This window comes from Monodon monoceros, unplaced genomic scaffold (assembly GCF_005190385.1).
Source record: "Monodon monoceros isolate NGI ecotype Baffin Bay Population unplaced genomic scaffold, NGI_Narwhal_1 Super_Scaffold_2, whole genome shotgun sequence".
Classification (NCBI taxonomy): Eukaryota; Metazoa; Chordata; class Mammalia; order Artiodactyla; family Monodontidae; genus Monodon; species Monodon monoceros.
The window spans coordinates 84,946,991-84,961,912 of record NW_021703776.1 but is presented as its reverse complement, the minus strand read 5'-3'; the positions used below and the strand labels follow the sequence as shown (position 1 = coordinate 84,961,912).

The 14,922-nt window shown below is 47.7% G+C and overlaps 1 protein-coding gene across 1 annotated transcript in view; it reads left to right on the top strand.

Moving 5' to 3' along the window:
- CHCHD3 (coiled-coil-helix-coiled-coil-helix domain containing 3) overlaps positions 1–14,327 on the top strand; it is a 449,179-nt gene extending 434,852 nt beyond the window's left edge. The window contains exon 11 of the transcript XR_003795228.1: positions 13,968–14,327. The gene's annotated coding sequence lies outside the window, so the exon portion shown is untranslated. The remainder of the gene's footprint in view (positions 1–13,967) is intronic.
- The last annotated feature ends 595 nt before the right edge of the window (positions 14,328–14,922 follow it).

Genomic DNA, 14,922 nt, shown 5'->3' with positions numbered 1-14,922 from the left:
TTTATATATCTGTTAGTTTTTCTTCCTCTGGTTAAAATAGGGTACCCCAGCTCTGGGACATGAAAAGAAGGAAGAAAGACCACGGTGGGCGAGATTGGCACAGGGAATAAGGGGCAGGTGCCAGTGGGAGAGGTGTGGAGAGAAAGCGTCGGAAGACAGATCTGAAAGTAAACAGCAGAAATGGCTATCTGTTACAGCCAAAGCTGGCAGCAGACCAGGAGATGAAAGCCTGTAATCCGGACGCCTCAGGAGACTTTTGAGATCAGGGTATCCCTGGCAGCCTGCCGGTGGGCAGGAGCAGCCCCAGCCCCTGAGTCTCACACTCAGCCGGGGGCACAGGCTGTCCCATGTCTCCACATGCCCAGCAGGGGCAGGGAGGCTGAGAACTTGGTGTCTGTGCATAATGTTGCATCACTTCCCCTTGGATAACTGCTTCCCCTCCCATCTCCCTCCCACCTGTGGGAAGGACACCAGCAATTTTCCAATCGTCCAAGGTCAAACCCTCAGCCGTCTCCCCAACACCCACTTCTCCTTCAATCAGTTGTCGATCCTGGCAATTTCACCTCCCACGTGGATCCCCTTCACTTCCCCCCTGTGCCTTCTCCCCAGGTCAGGAGGGAAAAAAGACCCCAAACATTACATGTTCTAAAACCCTGTACTAATAGTATTTCTCAGGACTTCTAAAGCTTTAGTTGCATGGAACAGAAACCAGCATTCTACAGGAGAAGAAAGGGAGAGGAAGAGAGAGATTTTAGTTTCGGAGTAAGGGACACGCTGAGGGCAGGATTTCAGGGGAGTCTCAGAAGAGTCTTGAAGCTAGAACCTGAAAGCCAGTGGGACCCAGGCGGCCTTCTCGTAGCCGCTTGACTCAGTCTCTCTCTGCACATCTGCTTCTCTCTTCTTTCTCTGCAGCTTGCTTTTCTCTGCTGCTCAGCTTGTGGTGGGAGGTACCTGCCCGCATCTCCCCAGTGTTTACATCTCCTCCATTCAAGAGATCAGAATGAACTAACTAGTCTCAGATTCCCTTGGAAATTTCTTATTAGCCAAGGCAGGCCAGTTGCCTCTGTCCCATAAGTGTGGCCAGGCAGACGGGTCATTATGTACAGTCGTGGCTGCATACCTGTAGAGTCACAGGGCCATACCTGTGACCTCCAGCCTCGCCTTGGTGCTGTCCCTGTGGGTCTCACATTTATAACCCCTGCCTTTGACCATGTTCCCGCAGTCTTCTCTACCTCCCACTTTCAGGCTTATCTTGGTAACTCACGTTATGAAAACCCTAGTATTAAATATTCCCGTTCGAACTTCACACTCTGTCTGCCACATCCTGTTCTCTTCCCTGGGTGTGTCTGCCCGAGCCTGCCCCACCTGAGTGCACTAGACCTGTCCGATACTGTGGCCTCTGGCTACCCATCACTACTGAGCCCTTGAAATGCGGCCAGTCCAAATTGAGATGTGCAGTAAATGTCAAAGACACACTTGGTTTTTAATGCTAAGGAAAAAAGAATGTGAAATATCTCATCAATAATCATTCATATTGATCATATCTCAGAATGGTAATATTTTGGATATACTGAGTTAGATAAAATATAATATTAAAATTAATGTCACCTGTTTCTTTTCACTTTTTAAATATGGCTACTAGAAAATTAAATATTACCTATGTGACTCACATGTCATTTCTGCTGGACAGCGCTGGGCTAAACCACAGTCTCGGGAAAGGCCTGGGCTTTCTCACTCGCTGCCTTTATTCAAGTTGTTTCTCCCTCCAGGAAGGTTTTTCCATCTTCCACTACCCAACTCCTACCCATCCTGCAAAACCTTCCTCCAGTGCTGCCCTGTGAAGCTCCATGTCTACAGATACTTCTATCTGTAGCTATTTACCTTCAGAACTGTTGAACTTTTTTTTTCTTTTAGTTTTACCTTTTTGTATTTTAAAATACACTTTTGGCACATTTAACTTTCATTATAATCATTAGTATGTGTGCCTTATCTCCTATATTCTGTTGTAGGTCCTTGTGGCCATGCTTCATTTATTTGTCTATTCCAGGTACACACACTCAACAAATGCCTATAACTGACTGGAAATATGAAGTCTGTGAAAGAAAATCACTCTTGCTACAGATCGGTTATTGTGAGCTCAGGTGAGGCTTTTGTCCTGGTCTGTGTTCCTTTTCTCCCCATCACTCCCTCCCGCACTCCCTAAGGCACCTCCATTACCATCTTCATTCAGTCACTCATTTATTCATCACATATTTAATGGCACTTTACTGCGCCAGGTGCTGGTAAACACAGGTGAATAAAGAGACATGGTCCCTGCCTTAATGGAGGTTCCAGTCTAATGGGAGAGTGATAAAAGTGAACAAGAATGCACTTATGAGCTGTGATATGGGGGATTCAGAAGAGGAACCAGGCCGTGGGGAGGGCGGGTTGACTTTGATTTGTGGTCAGTTTAAGGCAATGACGTTTAAGCAGAGGAGTCAGCTGTGTCCAGAGCAGCAGGATGGGGAGAGAGCCCAGGCAGAGGGAATGTGGTGGCGGCAGACTCAGGGTCAGAGGAGAGAGCTGCCTGAGGCCAAGGGACAATACCTCCACAGTTCCAAGCTCTGGACAAGGGACATCACCTCCACAGTTCCAAGCTCTGGACAAGGGATATCACCTCCACAGTTCCAAGCTCTGGACAAGGGACATCACCTCCACAGTTGCAAGCTCTGGATGGCAAGAGGAATCACTGGTAGGTAGGTTTCCTCTCTGTGTTCTGAGTTTACTCTTTAGAACACTGTGAGCTTCATAGGGTGCACTTGACTCTTAAAATCTCTCAAGCTTTTCAACAAAGCATAAAGGTTAATTCCATTTCTTCTCATAGTGTTACCCCTAGGTGAACAGGGTTCAAATTCATACTCCTTCTGTCTGGAAATCATGCCTATCATCTCATTTCAATGCCCCTCCCTTTTTTTTTTTTTTTTTTAAGCTTGAAACAACATAATCTTTAATCTTGTCAGGTGCATTGAATGATGCACATATTCCTTATTTCTCTCTTTGTTGAAGACAGAGTTTAATGCCCTTTTGATATACTTCGGTGGTTCTCACCCAGGGGTGAGTTTGTCCCCCTGGGGACATCTAGTGATGTTTTAGAGACATTTTTGGTTATCATGACTGCTGAGGGTGCTGTTGGCATCTAGTGAGTAGAGGACAGGGATGCTGCCAACATCTTTTAATACACAGGACGCCTCCCATAACAAAGAGTTTCTGGCTCAAAATGTCAAGAATGCTGAGGCTGAGATATTCTAATGTAAATATAGTCAAGATAGACATATTCTTTTGAGAGAGGGACAGCTGAGTCTATGGCCGAGGCTGCCAGTTGCCACCTCATATTCAGTGTTCCCTCTGTCCTTAGCAGAAGAAGCCCATTTTTTCCAAGATCACAATGCACCCAGCTATAGGGCACTATTTCCCAGTGTCCCATGAAGTTAGGTGTGGCCATTATTCAAGCTGTTTCTCCCTCCAGGAAGGTTTTTCCCTTCAGGAAAAACCACCTCCTCCGGGGTGGCACCCTGGGTTGTTTAAGGAGTTCCCCACATTTGAGTGTATGTTATCCTGTGGGCTCAGTGCAGTAGCCCTTCTTGTCCTCTGATCCCTCACATGAGATGCTCAGAAGTAGTGAGTGAGCAAGGACTGAGGGATGGGCATGGGGCCGGCCCTACGTTGTCACTTTTGAAGTCTGCAGTTCTGTGCCAAAGTTTGGATTTGGAAGTGCTGAGACATGCTTGCCAAAGGCTGGAGTTTTGATGTGGGGTGGAGAAATAGATGTTACTTTGAGGGGGAGAAAAACACCTTTCATTTCTTTAGGGAAAGATGATAAGTGATGCAACTTTGTGGTTTCTCACTTTGGATCTTCTGGAGAGCAGATGTTCCTTGAGGAATGGCTGGTCCAGAGGCGACGTATTTAAGTTCGCAAACACCACACATTGAGATGTTAGACATTTCAGTGTTGCTAAAGAAAACCACCAAATTAAACAGCCAACTTTCCCTCTTCGTTTTGTCAAAGAGACTTTTTAAAGTGAACTTGGCTGCTGGCGGTGAGACTGGCTCATTTGGCAGTCTCCAGGATGGGGGATGAGGTGACCGTGTGACTGGGGCTGGGGAGAGAAGCAACAGGAGGAGGTGAGGGTGAGGGAGGTGCCTGGACGCACAGAGATGCCTCGTGCCCTTGTGGGGCGGGCAGGGAACCGCTCCCATGAGCCATGCGCACCCTTGCTCGCCTGCCTCCCAAGTGGCAAACCTCTGCTCTTCCAAGAGGTGGTATCATCACACTGAAGGGGAAAACCACCCCTTTGCCATACGGGTGGTTATCTCCCAAAAGATCCAAAAGGGAGGGAGAAAGTGGCAGGAGAAGACAGCTTAGGTAAATGCATGGAAAGTATTGCTTCGGAGGAGAATGAATGATGCCGGGGTTTAAATGGTGTGCTTTGGGCTGGGTAACTTGCTTCCCTTACCTTGCGACCCTCATCATTTCTGCCCACTTTAGTTTTTAAAACATGGTGGGGGCTGGATGTTGGGAGAGGTTGTTGCAGAGAGCAGGGAAGGGGAGCCTCAAGCAGCTGGATCTACCCTAGCCATGGTATGAATACGATGAAACGCAGCCTTTTATTTTTAGCGGGGGTGGCGAGGCAGGGGGAATCTTTGATGTGGGGATTGAAGAGCTGCTTCTGGAGGATGAGAATGAGAAGGTTGGGACAGTCCCTCCAAACACCCACCCGAAGCACCAGAAGTAGCAGCAGCAGGGGCAGGCCTGCCACACAAACAGCAAAGCACTTCTTCCTCTTCTTGGGGGCTCCAGATGCCCGTGTCCTGGAGGAGAAACTGAGGCCCAGAGAGTTGCAGTGGCTGGTCTCCAAGTGCCCAGCAATTCCCTGGGAGGAGCAGGGCCAACCAGGGTCCCCTGGCATCTAATCTAAGGGTTTTGTCTGTGTGATTGCTTCGGCTTCATAATATCACTTTCTTCTGTGGTACTTGGATGTGTTCCATAAATGCTCTGCTATGTGAAGCTCTTTCTTAAAATAGGAAAAGGATAAGCTCATCTGAAGGGATGGAAGGACCTTGTGAAGAGAACTGGGCATAATTACAAGTCACCCGGGTTTCACTAGTTCAAGCAGGCAGATGGTGGATAGAACCGAAGCCAGACAATTTGCACTTTACCAAATTAGCACCCGTCTGTTAGTCTGCAGAAATGGGGAAAAAAAATGGGCATCTCTCTTTTCACCATATAAGGTAAATAAAAACCAGTGCTCACAGAGTGTTGGCGCTACAGGATGCAGAGGCAGTGTTACCCAAGCTGCCCCTCTATCAGCCACAAGTTCCTCACTTCCACTGTGAGTGGGAGGCAGCCCAGAGTGATGGAAAGAACTCAGACTGTGGAGTCAGACAGCCATGGGTTCAAATCCCGGCTCTGGTACTTACCATAGCTAGTGTGGCCTGGGGCAGCTTAACCCCAGAGAGGCTGTTGTTTGCTCACCTATAAAATGAGAATAATACCTATTAATTCAATTAAGTAAATGAAAGTAAAATGAGCAGTGCAGAGTAGGCCTTCTATAGTCATAGCCCATTAGTGATGGCCTCCAACCACACTCCGACCCCAGCTAGTCTTCACCTATATATGACAACGGACACAAGGCTAGTGGCCGAGGGGACCAAGAAGTGTGTCTGGACCAGAGTTGATTCCCTCTCACTCCAAGACACACCCACAAACCACATGCCCTGACCTGGCACTGGGGAGACTGACCCTGCCCTCAAGGAATTCAGAGTCTAGGAGGGAAGAGAAGTATTCAAACAAATAATGATGATAGAACTTTAAAAATGCTATAATCTAAGTGGGATGAATCCTACCTGGCATGAGGAGGAAGGTGTCAGGAGAGGACACTCATGTGGACACGGAGCCAGACCATTGGAAGGCTGGGGCTTTCGTCAGGTAACCAAGGGGGCAGAAGGGACAACATGTGAGCAAGGCTTTGGGCTGTGGCTGTGCCTGGCTCTCCTGGGGAGCAGTGAGCCCTGCAGGGTGATGAGTGTCAGGCCACCCCAGGGTGTTGGATGTGAGCTGCTGAGTGAGGCCCCATCCCACCCTGAACATGGGCCTGAGATAAGGCGGGGGGCGGAGGGTCTTTAGTCAGTGGAGTAAGTGACACCTTCGGGTTTGCCTTTGGAAGATGAGTTTGCCTGGGCTGGGGAGGGTGGACCATGAGAGCCAGAGTGGAGGCAGGGAGGCTAGTTTGGGGATTATTGCAGGAGCCTGGAGGGCCGGAGCCGAGGAAGCGGCAGAGAGACTGGGAGGAGAGAGACTGGCGGCCTTAGTGCTGAGTTGGACGTGGGGGATGAGTGACGGGTGGCTGAGAATGATTCCCTATTGTTTTCTTGGGTAATTCGAATTTGGGGCCACCTTTCTCTATGACACTTAGCTTACAATGCTTGCATTTTTTTTTCTCCTTTGCCCTTCGACTGGGTGTCCCTTGAGTGCAGACATTTTCCTGTTCATTCCAACTGTACCCCTCATGCTAATATGGAATAGAAGCCGAGTGCCGATGAATGAATGAATGGATGAATGAATGAGTGAACTCTTCACTCTGCCTTGTACTGCACACCTCTGTGGGGGAGAGCATGTGCCAAACTGGCTTATTACAGCTCCCAGCCTGGGGTCTCACAGATGCCTGTCGTACCCCGTGGGATGATGATGGTGATGACGCCATTTTGCTCACCTTCCCCTTTCCAGACATAATGCTTCCGAGCTTCCCTGGGAAACGCAGGAGGCCTAATTAATTCATGTGAGCAAAGTGTCCTGATTGGAACTTCGTGGCTGGAAGAAACCACAGGCTCAGGGGACATTTCCATTATAGAGTGATCACTGCTCTCTTAGCTTGCAAGGGGCCCCGTTAAGGCTCTTCTATGAAAGGAAGATAAAACTCCAACCGCCTAGCCTGGCTATCACACTTCGGAACTATCCACCGCTCCATCTGTAACATTTGCCCTTGACTCCTTATCTGCTCAGTATGGATTTGCAGCTGCTGCTCTGCTGCGCTCTGTGCTGCTGCTGGCTGGGTAGGGGAGCTCCCAGGTGAAGCAGGAAGAGATCAAGGCTTGGTGGAGGAGGGAAAGGTGGAGAGAGGCCGCTTCACCCTAGACAACTGGAAGCACCTGAGCAATATCCCCAGCATTTTAAGCTGTGATACATCTTATAAACTCGGCGGGCACGTCTCCTGTGGGCATGCGCAGGTCAACTTCTGCGAACTGGAATGCTTGGAGCACAGCTTTTCTGGTTAACTGAGGATTATAAAAAACCCTGTTTTGGTTAGCCTTCTTAAACTCTTTTTCAGAGACTTCGGTCCATTTTCCTTCCTTAAGCTGTTTGAGCACGGCACATTGTTTACTCTTGATTTCGTGATTCAGAACACACTCAGGATCAGTATTCAGAATCCCTGCGCTGAAATGCCAATTTTTATTACCCGTAACCACGGGTGTGGGAGGCTCAGGGACTGAGTGAATCTCATTCCGGGATGCATTCTGGATTTTACTTGGCTAACTTCCAGACATCAGTTTGTTTCTTGCGATCGGGAAGACAGATAATTCTAAACGTATGAGGGTTCCAGTTGCTTTCTATTTTTTTGCTTAACATCTTTATTGGAGTATAATTGCTTTACAATGGTGTGTTAGTTTCTGCTTTGTAACAGAGTGAATCAGCTATACATACACATATATCCCCATATCTCCTCCCTCTGCGTCTCTCTCCCTCCCACCCTCCCTATCCCACCCCTCTAGGTGGTCACAAAGCACCGAGCTGATCTCCCTGTGCTATGCAGCTGCTTCCCACTAGCTATCTATTTTACGTTTGGTAGTGTATATATGTCCATGCCACTTGTTGCTTTCTGGTTAATGAAAGTTTTACCACGTGTCAGAGACTCCCTATTTTTTTTCTCAGGCTAAAAGTGAGATGTGTCCCTGCCAAGTCAGGAGAATTTAGTATAAACTGTGTCTGGCCCTATTGTTAACTCCCTATGGGAGTTTGGATATACAGTGAGTTCTGCTGTAATGCTTGTTTTGGAAATGCAAATTTGTTCCAACGCAATTGCTGTCTTAGGGAACAGTTTGAGCGTGACACAAATTTCACATTTACCCGTGTGCCATTCAGCCTGCGAGAAACACTAGGTGGATCCAGAAAACTGCACACAGCTGAACTGGACAGCATCAGAATGTATGGAGTGCACACACATGCCCCGAACATCTACTGGCCACCTCAGTTCACCGCATCTCAGCATCTTAGAAGGCACGCCATCCACATCTGTTGTTACAACTCTGTTGACTTCATGTTATAATAACTCACAAGCTGTAAGCTTTCTGGTGCCCATTTCCGTAAGCAAACATCAGAACTTTTTCGGGGTAAAGTATCATAATTATTGTAGTATTTGTAGAGTTCTTAACCATTTTACACTTGTCAAACTGTGCTACCATTTTTATTAGATTCCTCTTCCTTTTTTTTAAATGTGTCATTGATGAAGTATTTGAGTGTTCGGCCTCTCACCTTATTTTTTCCATAAGCCCTGTGGTTTTTATCGAGCAATTTTGCACATTGTGGTGATTTCGCATATGTTACATTATAGCAAACCCAGCTGTAACCGGGGGGCTCTGAGCTCCACTCTAACCAGCTGGGAAAGGAAGATAGTGTTCCTCTTGGAGAGAAGGGACCTTATTAGATATGTGAGTAACATTTGATCTCCTTACCACAGGCCACTTCCTTTGCTCACCAAAGATACATAACTTACAAAGAACGTATCTAAAAGGTTGAGGATATCTTCCAGTTTACAGAAATGGAAAACTGAGCAAAACTGAAACAGATCTATAAGGTGGTATCACTTCAACGTTACTTTCATGGTATCCAAAGTATAGAACACATGTCCTCCCAGTTATAGAGTTACACGTGAAATTACTTGTGAAATGAAAGAAGTGTTCAGGGACATACAAGGAGCAGAACTGGCACGCACTGAGGCTTTCCTATGGAATAGACGCACTGTGTACATCATCTCACTTAATCTTCATACCACCCTGTTTCCATATTGAACCACTGCCACGTATTGGGTGCTAATCCGGCCATGGGGTTGTATCAGTGGACAGAACCCATTGCTGCCCTCCAGGGGCTGAACTTGTAGTGGAGAGCCATAGACAGTAAGCCAACAAACCAACATACCCTTGGCCGTGGGGTGGTGAGTGCTATGGAGAAAGAGTGCGAGGAGAAGTATTCGGGGCAGGGGGAACAGAAGGGACATCTGAGGTGGCACAGCAGCACTGCCATCTTCGTCCTACAGGTGAAGAAACTGAGCTAATAGAGAAAGAATGGCCAAATGGCTCTGAGCCTTCAATAGGACAGTGGGGAGTTGAGGGGAGGGAGGGGAGGGTGGAATGTATTCCTGGTCTACAGGTAGAGGTAGAAGGTCCAGAGAGGACTGGGCTGGGTCTAATTTTACTTCAAAGTCTATTTTCTTTCTCTGCCTTGGAGCAGTTTCCACTGTTCAAGCTTGATCTTCCTGAAACATGGCTTCCTCGTGTTACCCAAGTCTTGTTCAAGGACCTGGGAGGTTTCTCTGATGATGCCTGTGTTAGTTTCCTAGGACTGTGTCTGGGAAAAACTCAGTGCATTTTTCTTGACTCTCACTCTTCACTTCTGACACCAGATGTGTGGGTTTTCCAGGCAATTCTCTGACACCGGCTGGGTGTCTCACAATTCAGTTCAGGTCTGACACTGTCTGCCTGGAGTTAGCATCAGATCCTGCAAGTTAAGGGCTCAGTCCCACAAGTGACCCCACTTCAGATGCCAATCGCAAGTCCCAGCTTCACTTATACTTCTGACCAACCCACTGTAAATCGGGGTTCCTATGACCCCCCTCCCGGGCTTCAGTAATTTGCTAGAATGGCTCACAGGGCTCAGTGAAACACACCTACCAGTTGATTATAAAGGACAAAATAAAAGATACAGATGAGCAGCTGGGTGGAGGGATACACGGGGTGAGGTACGGGGAAGGGACACAAAGCTTCTATACGCTCCTTGGGTGTGCCATCCCCCCAGCACCTCTGCGTGTTCAGCAATCCGAAAGCTCTCTATACCCCATCCCATTGGGATTTTTACGGAGGCTTCATCATGTAGGCAGCATGGATTATTAACTCAATCTCCAGCCCCTCTCCCCTTCCTGAGGGATGGGGAATCAGGCTGAAAGTTCTAAGCTTCTAATCATGATTTGGTCTTTCTGGTGACCAGCCCCACATCCTCATGCTACCCAGGAGCCCACCTTCATTAGAACAAAAGACACTCTTATCACCTAGGAAATTCCAACAGATTTAAGAGCTCTATGTCAGGAAGTGGGGTTAAAAACTAAACATTAGGGGCTTCCCTGGTGGTGCAGTGGTTGAGAGTCCGCCTGCCGATACAGGAGACACGGGTTCGTGCCCCGGTCCGGGAAGATCCCACATGCGCCGAGCGGCTGGGCCCGTGAGCCATGGCTGCTGAGCCTGTGCGTCCGGAGCCCGTGCTCCGCAACGGGAGAGGCCGCAGCAGTGAGAGGCCCGCGTACCGCAAAAAAACAAAGAACAAAACCCAAAAAACTGAACATTAGAACAAAAGATGCTCCCAGTATTCCTATAAGTTAGGAAATTACAAGGGTTTTAAGAGCTCTGTGCCAGGAACCAGGGCTAGAGATCAACATATATGTTTCTATTATTTCATAGGCTGACATAACAAAGCTTCACAAATTAGGTGGCTTAAAACTATAGAAATTTATTGTCTCACAGTTCTAGGAGATAGAAGTCAGAAATCAAGGTGTGAGCAGGGCCATGTTGCCCCTGAAGGCTTTAGAGGAGGATCCTTCCTGTGTCTTCCTACTGTCTGGTGGTGGCCAGCAGTCCCTAGTGTTCCTTGGCTTGCAGCTGCATCTTTCCAGTCCCTGCCTCCGCCTTCACATGGCATTCTTCCTGTGTGTCTCTCTGTGTTCCAATGTCCCTCCTCTTATATGGACACCAGTCATATTGGATTAGGGCCCACCCTAGTCAAGTATGACCTCATCTTAACTTGAGCGTATCTGAAAAGATCCTATTTCCAAATAAGGTCAAGCATTCACAAGTACTGGGAGTTAGGACTTGGAGATATCTTTTTGAGGGGCTACAATTCAACTTACGAACAATGACCAGACCAAATCCAAACTCTCTGCCTGGCTTCCTGTGTCACCAGAATTGACCCAGATCTACCAACGCCACCTGCCTACTTCCTAAGAAGCCCACCATACACAGTCACACCTCTGGGCCTTTGACCTTTCCACCATCTATCATGTCCCCTGCCCATTCTCCAGGGTCAAAGTGTAGTGCCTTATCCCCAGACCCTCTTTGATGATTCTATCACCGTATCAGCCCACACTGAATTCCTTCTCTGAATTCTTGCAGCCATCGTTCAAACATAACATTATCTGTGTAGTACATTAAAAAAAAAAAATCAAAGCCTAGCTTGAAAGTTCTAGTCTAGTGTGGTTAAGAGGTACAGTGCACAGACCTTGGGGACACAGTGTAGATTTGAATTTAGCTCTGTCACTTCCTAACTGTGTGACCTGGAATAAATTACTCCCCCTCTCTGTGCCTCAACTTCTTTGTCATTAAAATGTGGATAATAACAGTGCCAATCTCATGGATTGTTGTGGGAGTTAAACGAGATGATTCCTGTGGAGTGCTCAGTGTGAGGACCTCACATTAGCTCTTTTTATCGTGAGCATGGGGAAGCTTACCTTTGAAAAGTGCCTCTTTCTCGGTGGGTGCCGAGGCTGGGCTGCTGTCAACAAAGGAAGGGCCATCAAAGGCTGGGACAGGAGGGAAGTACGGGACCACACGGGCTGGGCCCCAGGAAGTCGCCACGGCCGGGCAGGGTGCAGGTGGGAGTGGGCAGAGTCTGATGTGAACAAGGTCATGCTCAGGGGACAGGGATGAGAGATGTGGCCATCTGCACGTGGACATAGAGGTAGGTCATGGTCCCTGCCCTTGTATGGAGAAACAGCTTAGCAAATGGACAGGTTATGGAATAATGATATAGTTATTTTATATAATTGTTATAATTATATATTGTTTCTATTGTTTCTCTTTCTATTGTTATAGAAAGAGATATAAATAGGGTGGGGCTCCCAGTAAATAATTATTTCAAGGCAGAGAGTGGGAGCATGGGGGAGAATCTGTGGCATCATTTGGCTAATTCTGTCATTTTCTATAAGTTGGTATTTACTGCTTATTGCATAACAACTTATTTACCAGATTGTTAAGACTCTATTGCAGGTAACAAAAACCAGCCAAGCTAACTTAATAAGAAAAGAACTTTATCATGAGGTTGCAGAGGTGTGTGTTTCATGGAGCCCAAGGGCAGAGACGAGCTAGATGCTGGGAATGGAGCATTGCCTGCATTTCGTCTTTTTTCTCCGCTCTGTGTATGTGTCCATCATCTCTGTTTCCGTTTGAAGACGAGCTTCTCTGGCTGTTCCAGGCTGCCTGGCAGAGCACCAGCTCCCCATCGGCTCCTGAGCTCGTGGGTGCTTGTATTCCTCTGTCTGTCTCAGTACCTATCCAATGCCACATTTGGGGGGAGGGACTTGTATTGAGCTGCCTTGGGTTAGGTGCCCACCCTGGACCACAGAGTGGCAGTGGAGTGAGATATCCTAACACCCGTCCCTGGGACTGTGCCGACTGGAGACACACGGGGATTTCTCCAGAGAGGGCGGTGCACAGTGACGGACAGAGCTGCGCAAGTAACCCACCCAGAGCCTAATACAACCAGATAGTCTCCTATGCACTTTATATGTGTTATCTTTTACAGTATTTTGTTGTTGTTGTTGTTGGGGGTAGGAGTTTATTAATTAATTTATTTATTTTTGCTGTGTTGCGTCTCCGTTTCTGTGCGAGGGCTTTCTCTAGTTGTGGCAAGCGGGGGCCCACTCTTCATCGTGGTGCGCGGGCCTCTCACTATCGCGGCCTCTCTTGTTGCGGAGGACAGGCTCCAGACGCGCAGGCTCAGTAGTTGTGGCTCACGGGCCTAGTTGCTCCGCGGCATGTGGGATCCTCCCAGACCAGGGCTCGAACCCGTGTCCCCTGCATTGGCAGGCAGATTCTCAACCACTGCGCCACCAGGAAAGCATCACAACCTTGTGAACTATGCATTAACGTTCCCAATATACTGGTGTAGGAACTGAGGCTCGGAGTGATCATGTAATTTGCTCAGAGTCATCAATAATATGTAATGGATGCAGGGTTTTCATTTAGATCTGTGTGAAACTAAGGCTCAAAAGTAAGTGATCTGCCCAAGGCCAGAATTAATTGGTAGCCAAAGATGAACTCAGTGGTGTCATATAGTCTAAAAAATACAAAACCCAACCCAAGGGAAACGTACAGACACCAGCCTCGCAGCTGGGAGTCTAGTGAACTTGATTCCAGTTGGCTACCCCATCTCCCAAGTCCTAGTGCGGGCTCTGCCCTCCTACATGCTGTAGGAGCTGGGCCCTAGGGCGTGGGGTCTCTCCTGGAGCAGAGGCTATGCTTTCAGCAGGGACTTCCCTACCCAAGATGTTTACCTACAAGGTTGAATCCTGGCTCGCAGGTGGTCACGGAGCTGGCGTGTATTGGGGCTGGGCTCCCGCACTTCTTCCTGCAGCCAAAGCTGGTACCAGAATCCTCTTAGGGGAGGTCAGTGAAGCTTCTGCTCAGAGACCAGACACAATCACTGTCTGGATTGTCTGCAACTCAAGGCTGCAGAGTAGCTGGGCAGAAGTGATTTACAGAGGAATAATTCCCGACAAGGGATTCTGGTGACCTTATAAACCAAAAGACTGAAACTGCTTGGCTTCTCTCTTCCCAGGGTGGAATTAATTCCACCTAACTCACTGCAGTCCATTTGAATTTTGGTTTTTCAGGAAAGAGAATACAGATCCCGGTGGCCTGTGCTGTTTCTTTGAGACATTTAAAGCACCAACTGCATTGGTGTGGGAGCTACTTGAAAGAAGAGTGAAACCAGAAAACTGGCTATGAGAAGAATAAAAACATGGCATAAAAAGAAAGGAAAAAAATAATATTTTTATTTCAAGGCTAACAGCTCTTTTCTGGGTACTTGTGGGATTTTTTTTCTAGTTTTGACTGATTGATTCTAAGTGGTTGTTGGGCATATGTATCAGGAATTTGGGGTTACGGTAAAGGGAGAGATTCTCTTTCTTTCTCCATGTTTCTTTTGGTTCGTAGAATTGTACCAACACTCCCTGATAGTATCAGGAAGAAGCTTCTATCTACCTCTCACCAACTCCTCCAAGGGTGGAGGGAGATGCCACTGACAGGTGAGATGGTGAGAGTCTGACATTTTTGTCCACGTGTCCCCATGGGGCAGGATCTGTATCAGACTGATTCCCATGTCTCTAGTCTCTCTTGGACTCTCTTCCACTGTCTTTCATGATAACCATCCTGGTGCTGGGTACATGTCTCCTCTGCCTATTCTGCCTCCTCAATGCCCCCTCGCCCCTGCCCTAGTGTGCACGCCAAGGTTGGGGCTTGGGAAGAAAGAGTAGGAAACTTGTCTTCCTCTTGGGTCTAAACCGTGTCCTCTACTTTTGCCAGTAGAAACTCCCCAATATTTTTATTCCTATTTAACTCCTGTTTCACTCTATATCTCAGCTGATTATGAAGGCAGAGGAGAGAGGGTTATGATCAAGTGATCACGTCCTCAAAGGACAATAGTCCACTCACAGTCAGTGCCCTAACTACTAACCATATTAGTGACCCAGATAGTAAGTACTTTTTTCATAAGGAGTGCTAAATTGTGTCTAGAACAATCAGTTAGGGAAGGGTCAGCTTTCTGGAAAATGTCTGGGGCAAAGAGCA